This window comes from Aotus nancymaae, unplaced genomic scaffold, assembly GCF_030222135.1.
Source record: "Aotus nancymaae isolate 86718 unplaced genomic scaffold, 86718_ANA_hifiasm-v0.15.2.pri h1tg000058l, whole genome shotgun sequence".
NCBI lineage: Eukaryota > Metazoa > Chordata > Mammalia > Primates > Aotidae > Aotus > Aotus nancymaae.
The window spans coordinates 55040768-55052684 of record NW_026988472.1 but is presented as its reverse complement, the minus strand read 5'-3'; the positions used below and the strand labels follow the sequence as shown (position 1 = coordinate 55052684).

General features: G+C 44.3%; 1 pseudogene; it reads left to right on the top strand.

Moving 5' to 3' along the window:
• The first annotated feature begins 1320 nt into the window (after positions 1 to 1320).
• On the top strand, positions 1321 to 2612 carry LOC105721613 (argininosuccinate synthase-like; annotated as a pseudogene).
• The last annotated feature ends 9305 nt before the right edge of the window (positions 2613 to 11917 follow it).

Here is an 11917-nt window from a genome sequence, read left to right as displayed (position 1 = left end):
TAATTTTTACATTAAATCATTCATTAAAGTGGTTATAATTATAAAAGTTAAAAAAAAATAACAAAATAGCAAAAAGGTGTCAGTAGGGCTTCATTTTATTAGAAAAGATGTTGGGCATAATCCATTTCCTTGCTTTTCAGGGATGGTGGCAGAATTGTTTCTTGTGGTTGTAGAATCGAGGTCTCCATTTCTGGCCGACTATAAACTGAACATCATTTCTAGCTTCCAGAGACCACCATACTCATCTCTGATTCTTCTGCTGTTTTTCATTTTTTTAAGACAGGGTCTTGCTGTGTTGCCCAGGCTGGAGTGCAGTGGTGTCCTTACAGCTCACTGCAGCCTCCACCTCCTGGGATCAAGTGATCCTCCTGCCTCAGCCTCCCAAAGTGCTGGGATTACAGGCATGAGCCACTGTGCCCAGCCTTTTAATATTTTTGAGATAGAGTCTAGCTCTATCACGCAGGCTGGAATACAGTGCCACAGTCATAGCTCATTATAACCTTCAACTCCTGGGATCAAGCATTTCTCTCGCCTCAGCCTCCGGAGTAGCTGAGGTGCGTGCCTCCATATCTGGCTATTTTTTTTTTTAAGTAGAGACATTGTCTTGCCACGATTCCCAGGCTGGCCTTGAACTTTGTCTACTTTTAAGGACTCTTGTGACTAGATTGGGCCCAGCCTGAACAGTCTAGGACAATCTCCCAGTTTTAAGGTGGGGTGATTTAGCCAACTTAATTCCATCTGCAACCTTTATTTTCTTTCTCCATTGCAGGGTACCATATTCACAGATTCTGGAGATTGGAATGTCCCTTTTTTGGGGGCCATTATCCTGCCTCCTATGCCCTTCTCTCTTCGGCTCTGGCTCATGTCTGCCATGGAGTCTTGTCTCCACCTGATAGCCCAGAACTGTCCCAAATGCTGGCCAATTTTGACACACAGAGTACTCAGTAGGCTCAGCTCCTCAGCTGATAGGCACTGAATCCAAGCACATCTGATAGCCACACCAAGGCCATGGTGCTCCAAAGGAGAATTCAAAGCTTCAGTGTATACCACAACACTCTCCACCATGTGTCTTGAGCATGGCTCATGGGCCTGGGGTCCACGTTGACCGAAACTCTCAGTCAGTGTGTTAACCCACCTGACATTTCTCATTGATTTTGGTGTTGCCTCTAACCTGAATGGTGCTAGTTTGGTACGGCTGCTGTAAAAAATGACCTCCTCTTGCTCTACCGCCTGCCTCTGCTGCCTAGGGCTGGAGTGGTTCACTGCACCGTGAAGACAGATTCCAGATGCCAGGAACTCGCACCTCCAATCCCAGACGCTATGTCCAGCAAAGGCTCCATGGTTCTGGCCCACAGTGGTGGCCTGGACACCTCCTGCATCCTCGTGTGGCTGAAGGAACAAGGTCATGACATAATTGCCTACCTGGACAACATCAGGCAGAAGGAAGACTTTGAGGAAGACAGGAAGAAAGCACTGAAGCTTGGGGCCAACAAGGTGTTCATTGAGGATGTCAGCAGGGGGTTTTTGTGGAGGCGTTCATCTGGCTGTCCATCCAGTCCAGTGCCCTGTATGAGGACTGCTGCCCTAGGGCACCTCTCTGGCTAGGCCCTGCATTGCCCGCAAACAAGTGGAAATCACCCAGCGGGAGGGGCCAAGTGTGTATCCTGTGGCGCCACGGGAAAGGGGAATGATCAGGTCCGGTCTGAGCTCACCTGCTACTCACTGGCCTCCAAATTAAGGTCATTGCTCCCCGGAGGATGCCCGAGTTCTACAACTGGTTCAAGAGCCAGAACAATCTGATGGAATATGCAAAGCAACATCAAATTCCCATCGCAGTCACTCCCAAGAACCCGTGGAGCATGGAGAACCTCATGCACATCAGCTATGAGGCTGGAATCCTGGAGAACCCCAAGTACCATAAGCACCTCCAGGTGTCTGCATGAAGACCCAGGACCCTGCCACAGCCTCCAACATCCCTGACATTGTTGAGATCGTGTTCAAAACAGGAGTCTCACGAAGATGACCAACGTCAAGGATGGCGCCACCCACCAGACCTCCTTGGAGCTCTTCATGTACCTGAACAAAGTCTTGGGCAAGCATGGCCTGCGCCGTATTGTGGAGAACCATTTCACTGGGATGAAGTCCTGAGGCATCTACAAGACCCCAGCAGGCGCCATCCTTTACCACGGTCATTTAGACATCAAGGCCTTCACCATGGATTGGGAAGTGTGCGAAATTAAACAAGGCCTGCGCTTGAAATTTGCTGAGCTGCTGTACACTGGTTTCTGGCACAGCCCTGAGTGTAAATTTGTTCACCACTGCATCGCCAAGTCCAGGAGTGAGTGGAAGAGAAAGTACAGGTGTCTGTCTTCAAGGGCCAGGTGTACATCCAAGGCCAAAATTCCCCACTGTCTCTCTACAACGAGGAGCTGGTGAGCATGAACATGCAGGGTGACCAGGAGCCACTCGATGCCACCAGTTTCATCAACATCAGTTCCCTCAGGCCAAAGGAATATCGTCATCTCCAGAGCAAGGTCACTGCCAAATGGACCCCTGTACAAGGCGGAGCTGGGGCCTCCTCACTTTGCAGAGCCTCCAAGTACAGGTGCTAACTGTTAGGATAATTTGCAATTGTGACTTGTTCTCCCCGGCTGGCAGTGTAGTGGGGCTGCGAGGCCCCAGCTTTGTTCTCTGGTCCCCCTGAAGCCTGCAAAAGTGGTCATCAAAGGGAAGGGTGGGGGACAGCTGCAGTGGGGAGCTATAAAATGACAAATTTTTTTGAGACAGGTTCTCACTCTGTCGCCCAGGCTGGAGTGCAGTGGCTTTATCTCGGCTCACTTCAACCTCCACCTCCCAGGTTCAAGTGATTCTCATCCCTCAGCCTCTCGAGTAGCTGGGATTACAGGTGCACACCGCCATGCCCAGCTAATTTTTATATTTTTAGTAGAGACAGGGTTTCACCATGTTGGCCAGGCTGGTCACGAACTGCTGACCTCAGGTGATCTGCCCACCTCAGCCTCCCAGAGTGCTGGAATTACAGGTGTGAGTCACCACACCTGGCAGAAAATGACCACTAAAAATATATTTTTTAAAAAAATGACCTACTGAGTGGCTAAAAGCAACATAAATGTATTATCTCTGCGTTGTGTGTTTTTCAAAATTTGTTATTGTTAATTTTCGTGGGTACACAGGAGGTGTATATATTTATGGGATATATGCAATGTTTTGATACAGGCATGCAATGCAAATAATCACATCATGGAGAATGGGGTATCCAGCCCCTCAAGCATTTACCCCTTGTGTCACCAATAATCCAATTATAGTCTTTTCATTATTTTAAATGTAAAAATAAGTAATTTTTGATCTAGTTCTCTTGTTGGCCTCTCCCTAGCTTCCAGTGGCTCCCAGCAGTCCTTGACCACATCACTGCAGTCCCTGCCTCTGTCTCCACGGGGCCTTCTCTGTCTGTGTCTCCTCTTCTCTCTCTTGCAGGGACACCTATCACCGCATTTAGGGTCCTGAATCCAGCATGACTTCATCTTGACATCCTGTACTAATTACATTTACAAAGACTCAGTTTCCAAATAAAGTCCTATTTCAAAGTTTCGAATGGACTTGGAAGTTTTTTACTGGAGAATGTGGGAGGAGACACAGAATATCTGCTGTGTTTCCCACATCCTCTGTCTCCTGCTGGTTTCTCCTAGCCAGTGGAACCCTGGTCTCTCACATCCAGACATTACCTAGAATCTTGCCTGCAGGGAGCTACCCTAACCCCTGCCCTGGTTCCTATTGGGCTATGTATTCCCATCTAATTGTATCACCACAAATCATCACAATGTATATCTAATGATCATCGTCTCCAGTTTAGGGACTTTACCTTCAACCATCCTTTCATTAAAATGGCTTATTAAGGTGCTTACTGCAAGTCAGACTACGAACTGGATTTGTTTAAAAATACATGAATTGAACAACATAATTGGACCTCCTACTCTATGCTTGTCCTAGAAAAAAAGCAGTAGGTATTCATGAATCAGAGTCTTAAAATATGAGACTTTTTCAGGTTGGGTGCAGTTGCTCACGCCTGAAATCCCAACACTTGGGGAGGCCAAGGCAGGAGGATCACTTGAGCCCAGGATTTCAAGACCAGGTGGGCAATATGATGAGACCCCTGTGTCTAAAAAAATACAAAAAAAAAAAAAATTAGCCGGGTGTGGTAGCATGAATCTATAGTTCCAGCTACTCAGGAGGCTTAGGTGGGAGGATCACTTGAGCTCAGGATGTGCAGCCTGCAATGAGCTATGATCAGACAACTGCATTCCAGCCCGGGCAACACAGCAACACCCTGCCTCAAAATAAAATCAAATCAAATATGAATTGAACAACATAATTTGATCTCCTACCCTGTGTCCATCCTAGAAGGTGCCCTTGAATTCAAATCTTAGAATGTGAGACCTTTGTTCTAGATGAACCACCCACACTCTCCACAGGTGTTGTGAAGAAGTAACTAAAAGGAGCTGATTTTGTGTACTTAGCAGAATCCCCTATATCCCCAAGTGACTCACAGCCTGTCGCTGTTATGTAACAGCTTGCTAGAGAGACTAAACTTTGCCCCTGGCTATGAACATCTATGAGACACCGGGAAAATGATGTATTTGTGTTTTGTTTTGTTTTGCAGGAAGACAGATACACTTTGCATATTGTCCACATATGGAAACAATAGTCTCTGGGTGGCCAAATTAATTGCAAACAAAGATACAGTAGCAATAATAGAATGTAACCCTGATAGGAGGAGAATGCCCAGATCCACACTAGGTCAGAAGATCTGAAGTTGCATCCACCTTTATTCATTAGAAAGGCTATAAAGAGCAGGGAACAATAGCTAATGTGCTTAATTCATGCTTAAAGAACAAGTGAAGTAACACATATCAATGTGTTTTCAAAAAGAAATAAAATTCAATGGCAGTTTCCTATCTGGTTATATAATTCCCATGTAGTCATATTGCCCAATTGATGACTAAGTTAAGCCCACAACACCCTTGCCAAGACCTGTCCAGCCTCCAGCCATAGGCAGTGATACTTCAATTAGTTTAGGGGTAGGTTTGTTCCACATTCCACCAGCTCTATTGTGTGGGTTTTCCTTTTAGGGAGACAAAATCCATCTCTAGGTAGGTTTCATGGATCACAGGTACTCCCTGAGGGATCCTGTAGAATGTCTGTGATATTTACACTACACAGCAGCCCTTCAAATCTTAAATAGCACACACAAAAAATTCTTGTGCTTCCTGTGTCTTAATTTGGTTTAGAATAAATATGCACGCATGCATGTTGAGGTTAAGAGTCGGCTATGGTCTGAACATCTATGTTCCACCCCAAATTCATATATTGAAATCCTCACCAGAAAAGAGATGATGTTAGGAGGTAAGGCCCTTGGGAGGTGGTGAGGTCATAAGCTGGACCCTCATGAATGGGATCAGTGTCCGTACAGAAAGGACCCCAGAAAGTTCCCTCACCTCTTGTACCATGTAAGGATACAGCAAGAAGGCTCCATCTTAATCCAGGAAGCGGGTCCTAACAAGATACTGAATCTGGCACGCCTTGACCTTGGACTCCCAGCCTCCAGAAGTGTGAGCAGTAAATGTCTGCTGTTTGTGAGCCCCCAGGCTACGGTATTTTGCTGGAGAAGTCTGAACAGACTAGAATACGGTTCCTTACACCAGCGCTAACATTTCTATATTTCTTCAAAATCAACCACTCAGTGCCAGGAGTCTCTGGGTGAGACCAGGTTGTGAGTCCTCACTAGACACTGAATTGGCTACGCCTTGATGTTAGACTCCCAGCTCCAGGACTATGAAAATCAATGTCTGCTGTTTATAAGCCATGCAATCTAAGGTATTTTGTTACAGAAGTCTGAAGTGACTGGGATACAGTTTCTTATAGTAGCATTCACTCTACTACATCCCTTCAAAATGGAGCACTCAGCATTGTGGGTATCCAGGGCAGACCAGGTTGGGACGAGTGTTGCTGTCTACACTTCAGCTGATTGGAGCTGAATGTCACAGAACATTGTTTGATTTGGACAGGTATTTGTCAGTCTTGGTTTACGTTCAATTAGTTGTAGACATTCCTGAAAAGTTTTCGAGCCACTCAGTCATCTCTGCTCATCAGGTATGGTGTGGACAGATTCAGAACACCTGCCTTATCCACGTGGGTCTGCTGTCATCACAGGGATCCTTACAAAAGGAAGTGGGAGAGTGAAAGCTGCAGAAAAGACACAGGCTGCAGGAAGCAGAGGTTGCATGATGTAATTTGAAGATACAGGAAGGGGTCATGAGCCAAGGAATGCAGGCAGCCTCTAGAAGCCAGAAACAGAAAGAAATTGTTTTTCTCTGAAATACTCAGAAGAAACACAGCTCTGCAGACACCTTTATTTTATTCTGATGTCCAAAATGGTAACAGAATAAATGGGTGTTGTTTTAAGCAATGACGTGGGCGGTAATTTGTGACAGCAGCGACGGATTCAGAAACTCAACGTCCTGCCGTTCAACCTTCCCTACAAGACAAATTCACCCCAGGCGCTTTGCACCTCCTGGACTCTCTGCTTGGAAGAAGCTTCTTTGTCCAAATACTGAATGATTTATTCCAACACCACCTCCTCAGAGTGGCTTTTCACCTTCCCCTTTCCAAAATTACCTCCCCTTCCTCTTTGTCCTGGTTCACTTTTGGAAACAATTCCTATTTGAGTTTTGTGTTTATTGTACTGTGTCTGACCCTCTCACTAGAATGTGAGCTCAATGGAAGCTTCAGTGTTCTCACTTATGGCCCTGTCTAGGGTTAAGGTTAGGCAATCTGGAGCCATCAATAGCTTTGAATGAATGAATGAGTATGGCCAGGTGTACATTTAGAGGGTTGACTTCTGGACAGGGACATGATATCATCTTAAGCAGTGAGGAAGACAGCAAGAGCCATCACATCAAGCTGTCACAGGGAAAGAATAGAAGCACACCTATTGCCAGTGGAAATCAGAGTTAGGGGACTCTCCATGGGTTTCTCTGATTCTGAGACACCCGACTGCATGGTGAAACTTTATATTAGTCTGTTTTCATGCTGCTGATAAAGACATACCTGAGACTGGGAAATTTACAAAAGAAAGAGGTTTAATGGACTTAGAGTTCCACTTGGCTGGGGAGGCCTCACAATCATGGCAGAATGCAAGGAGGAGTAAGTCACACCTTACATGGATGGCAACAGGCAAAGAGAGAGCTTGTGCAGGGAAACTCCCCCTTATAAACCATCAGATCTCATGAAACTTATTCACTATCACAAGAACAGCATAAGATAGACCTGCCCACATGATTCAGTTACCTCCCACTGGGCCCCTCCCACAACACGTGGGAATTCAAGATGACATTTGGGTGGGGACACAGCCAAACCATATCAGACTTCTAAGAGTGGTTTTGGCCCCAGATACACAGTGAAGTCACCTGTGATGACCTTTAAGGCGACTTTGGAAGTCACCTGTGAGCTTCCAAAAACACCTGTACCTATGGTTCTAACTACATAGATTTGACTTCATTGGACCTGGGTGTAGTCTGAATTCTGCGAGTGCAAATGTTCTTCTTGTGAGTCTAACAGCCTGTGAATGGATATGGTAATGCCCAGATCCCAAGAGAGAAACAAATGTATAGTGAGCACCAAATTGGTCTGGGATGTGGGAGGCAGAGGATGCCATGGGTCAGGGAAAATGGGAGATCCTGAATTTGCCAATTTTCTTGTAAAGATGATCACATTTTCTTCAGCAGAGTAAATCAAACCCAATTTTAAACTTGATTTAGACAAAACATGTTTCTGCACATGGGTTTCTATCCCTTAAGGATTTAAGAGTCATCATACTATCCATTTATATTTATGAAATAAATATAGTTTGCTACAGGGAGAAAAATGCTGTAATTTTCTTTTATTTGAGGCCAACTCTGTTTTTTGGTCATGTGTTCAGCCATAAGTGGAACTGGCAGAATTTTAATTTTCCAAGAGTATCATAAAGAATAGAAATGGAAAGTAACAAAGAGAAAGTGATTGAGTGGGCAATAGTTTCCTTTTAGCTCCCAAAGAGAATGGCCAGTATTTTTCTACCCTAAGAAATGCCTGTCATTTATTCTCAGAAGCAGTAGGAATTCATGGGATACCCCAAGAGATGCCATGAGGACAAAAGTGTAGACCCAAAACAAAGGGAGCTAGCGTCAGCCTGTGATGTATGACGCAATTTGACTAGGGAGAAGTTGAAGGGATATGAGAGGGGACATTGTATCTCGCATGTAGAGTCATGTAAGGGAAAAGATGTGCAATGTGCCAAGTGAGTGTTTTCCAATTGGCAGTAGACATAAACTCTTCTACTGAGAAATAGAATGGGAAAAAGAGAAAGAGAAGGCTAGAGGTATGTTGCCTCTCTATTGGAAGAAGAATATGCATAGAAGACCTCTATGTGTCCCAGGGCCACAGACATATAAGATGTATATTTGGTCACAGACCTTTGACCATGGAACACTTGCACTCTCAGAATCCAGACTACGCCTAGGACAAATGAAGTCCAATCCCAAGGCAGAACCATTGATGCAGGTGTTTCTGGATGCTCACAGGTGATTTCCAAAGTCACCTTAAAGGTCATCACAGGTAACTTCACTGTGTAGTTGGGGCCCAGAACCAGTCATGGAAGGAGGCTCACCATGTAGTTTGGTGTCTCAGAATCAAAGAGACCCATGGAGTGTCCCCTAACTCTGATTTCTACTGACAATAGGTGTGCTTCTACTCTTTCCCTGTGACAGCCTGATGGCTTGATGGCTCTTGCTGTCTTCCTCACTGCTTAAGAAGATATGTCCCTGTCCAGAAGTCAACCCTCTAAACATAGACCTGGTCATGCTCATTCATTCATTCAATAGCTATTGATGGCTCCAAGATGCCTAACCCTAACCCTAGACAAGGCCATGAGTAAGAACACTGAAGCTTCCATTGAGCTCACATTCTAGTGAGAGAGTCAGACACAGTACAATAAATACTAAACTCACATAGGAATTATTATTTCCAAAAGTGAATCAGGGCAAAGAGGATGGGGAAGGTAATTTTGGAAAGGAGAAGCTGAAAAGCCACTCTGAGGAGGTGGTGTTGGAATAAATCATTCAGTATTTGGAGAAAGAAGCTTCCAACAGAAGGGCCAGCAAGTGCAAAGGGCCTGGGGTGCATTTGTCTTGTAGAATTTGAACAGCAGGACAATGAGTGTGTGAGTCACCTGTGGCTGTTGTCACATGGGTCTATAGAGTGATAAAATAAGAACCGCTTAGTCAGATGGTTCAATGCCCTGTTTAAGGACAGTAGGTTGATAAACCAGCCAGGAATATTCCAGGCTTTCTCTTATCCATTTGCAAGACTGAAACTGGCCTTGTCTGTACAATGTTTCAATAACAAGCTGCCTTATTAACATGTACTCCTGTAGAATAGAAAAACATTTACTTAATAAAAACACTGCCTGAAAAAAAAATGCAACAAAACATGTTTTTCCTCTTTCTCTCTCTCTTCTTATTCCTCCTTCCTCTCTTATGATTGTATAAAGTGTTATCTTATTATTTTCATTTTTATTTCTCATTACATTTTTATTTGGGCACCTCCTCATATTCATTGAATGAGTTTTCTAGGGATGCTGCAATGCATTCCCACTAGTTTGGTGACTTCAAACAACACACATTGAGTATCTTCCAGTTCTGAAAGTCAGAGTCCAAAATGAGTCTCACTGGGATAATATCAATGTACTGGCAGGATCCCATTCCTTCTGGAGGCTCTATACAGGGAGGATCTGTTTTCTTGCCATTTCTAGCTTTTAGGAGTGTTAACTAAAAATAAAGTAATAAGGCCTCCATCCCCCACCATTAGCTGAACGGACCCCTCCTCTCAGTCAAGGGCACTGCAAAGTCAACCTGAAACACTAGTTTGGGCCATGATGGGAAGTGGAAGCCAGACATGCCTCATAATGCCCTCCTCCCTTTTGGAATCACTAATAGAACTGACTCTTTAACTCTGATGAGAAACCTTTACAATCTCTTCTCTCTGGAGCTTGCTACCTGGAGGCTTCATCTGCATGATAAAACCTTGGTCTCTACAACCCCTCATCATAACCCAGACATTCCTTTCTATTGATAATAACTCTTTCAAGCAGTTGGAAGCCCCTCTGCCCTGCCACTTTGAGTTGTCCTGCCTTTCTGGACCAAACTAATGTACATCTTACATGTATTGATTAATGTCTCATGTCTCCCTAAAATATGTAAAACCAAGCTGTACTCCAGCCACCTTGGGCAGATGTCCTCAGGACCTCCTAAGGCTGTGTCATGGGCACATGCTTAACCTTGGCAAAATAAACTTTCTAAATTGATTGAATCTGTCTTAGTTACGTTTGACTTAATGGGAGCTACCTATGTTTCTTGACTCACAGCCCCTTTCTCCATCTGCAAAGCCAGACACAGCTACTCAGTCTAGTCTTTCTCAAGTCGCCATCTCTCTAGTTCTCTCTCCCCACCCTTTTAAGGACACTAGTGGTCACATGGGGCCACCTGTAGTACTCAGGATACTCTCCTTATTTTAAGATCAACTGATGAGAAACCTTAATTCCATCTACAACCTGAATTTCCCATTGCCATGGTGCATGACACATTTATAGGCTCTGGGAAGTAGGACATGACATCTTTGGGTTGGGAGAGATTACCCTGTCTGCTGTAGGCATTTAAACCATTTGAGTTTCTCCTTGTAAGAATTATTATTCCTACCCATTTTGCCTTTCCTGTTGGTTCTTTTTTTTTTTTTTTCATTTTAATGGGCATACTGGCCAGAAACAGTGGCTCATGCCTGTAATCCCAGCACTTTGGGAGACTGAGGTAGGAGGATCACTTGAGCCCAAGAGTTCGAGACAAGCCTGTCCAACATGATGAAACCCCATCTCTGCTAAAAATACAAAAAAATTAGCTGGGTGTGATGGTGCATGCCTGTAATCCCAGCTACTCAGGAGGCTGAAGCACAAGAATCACTTGAACCCAGGAAGTGGAGATTGTAGTAGGCCGAGATAGCACCACTGCACTCCAACCTAGGGGGCAAAGTGAGGGTCTGTCTCAAAAAAAAAAGGAAGAAGATTATTTTAAAATAATAATAATAGGCATACTTTGTATAGTTTAGGTATTAGCCCCTCATCAGTTTGATACTGTGTATGCGTGTGTGTGTGTGTGTGTGTGTGTGTGTGTGCTTTTCTGAGAGATATTTCTAAGATATTTTTCTTTCTTCTTACAATTCAAATACTTACATCTAGGTGTTATTTATATTTCCATGACTTTCATCTGGGACTAATTAAGAACCAGATAGCCAGAAAGGTCCTATGAATTATCATTTTAAGAATAAAGATGATGTTATTTTGTAGATGTTACAAAATACAATGAATTGATTTCCGAGAACACCATGCATTCTTTTTTGTTTGGTTTTAGTGTCTCCAAGAATTCATCTTGTAGGTAACCTATCCTCACAGAAGCACTCAGGGCAGAAGAGGAGGCCAAGGTTTCTGTGCAATCATTTATTTGGAAATGGAGCCCATTCCCTCCTTGAAGCAAGAGCTCAGGAAGTGGAGGGAAGGACATGAAACAGGAAAGGAGAAAAAGTCCATCTGAGGACTTATGACTGGATTTGCTGCCAAAGTGGCAACTGAACTTTGACCCTGGACGACCTTGTTGGATTTTAAGATAACTGGATGGCTGCACCAGAGAGATGCGAGAGGAAGCTATTTCTCCATCTCCTCCCATCCTCTATAGGTGAAGGATGGCTCCTTCTCTCTGCTGATCCTGAGTGCTGGAAAGCTGAAGGAATTCTTCTGAGAGTTGAATGAAGTAATACAGCC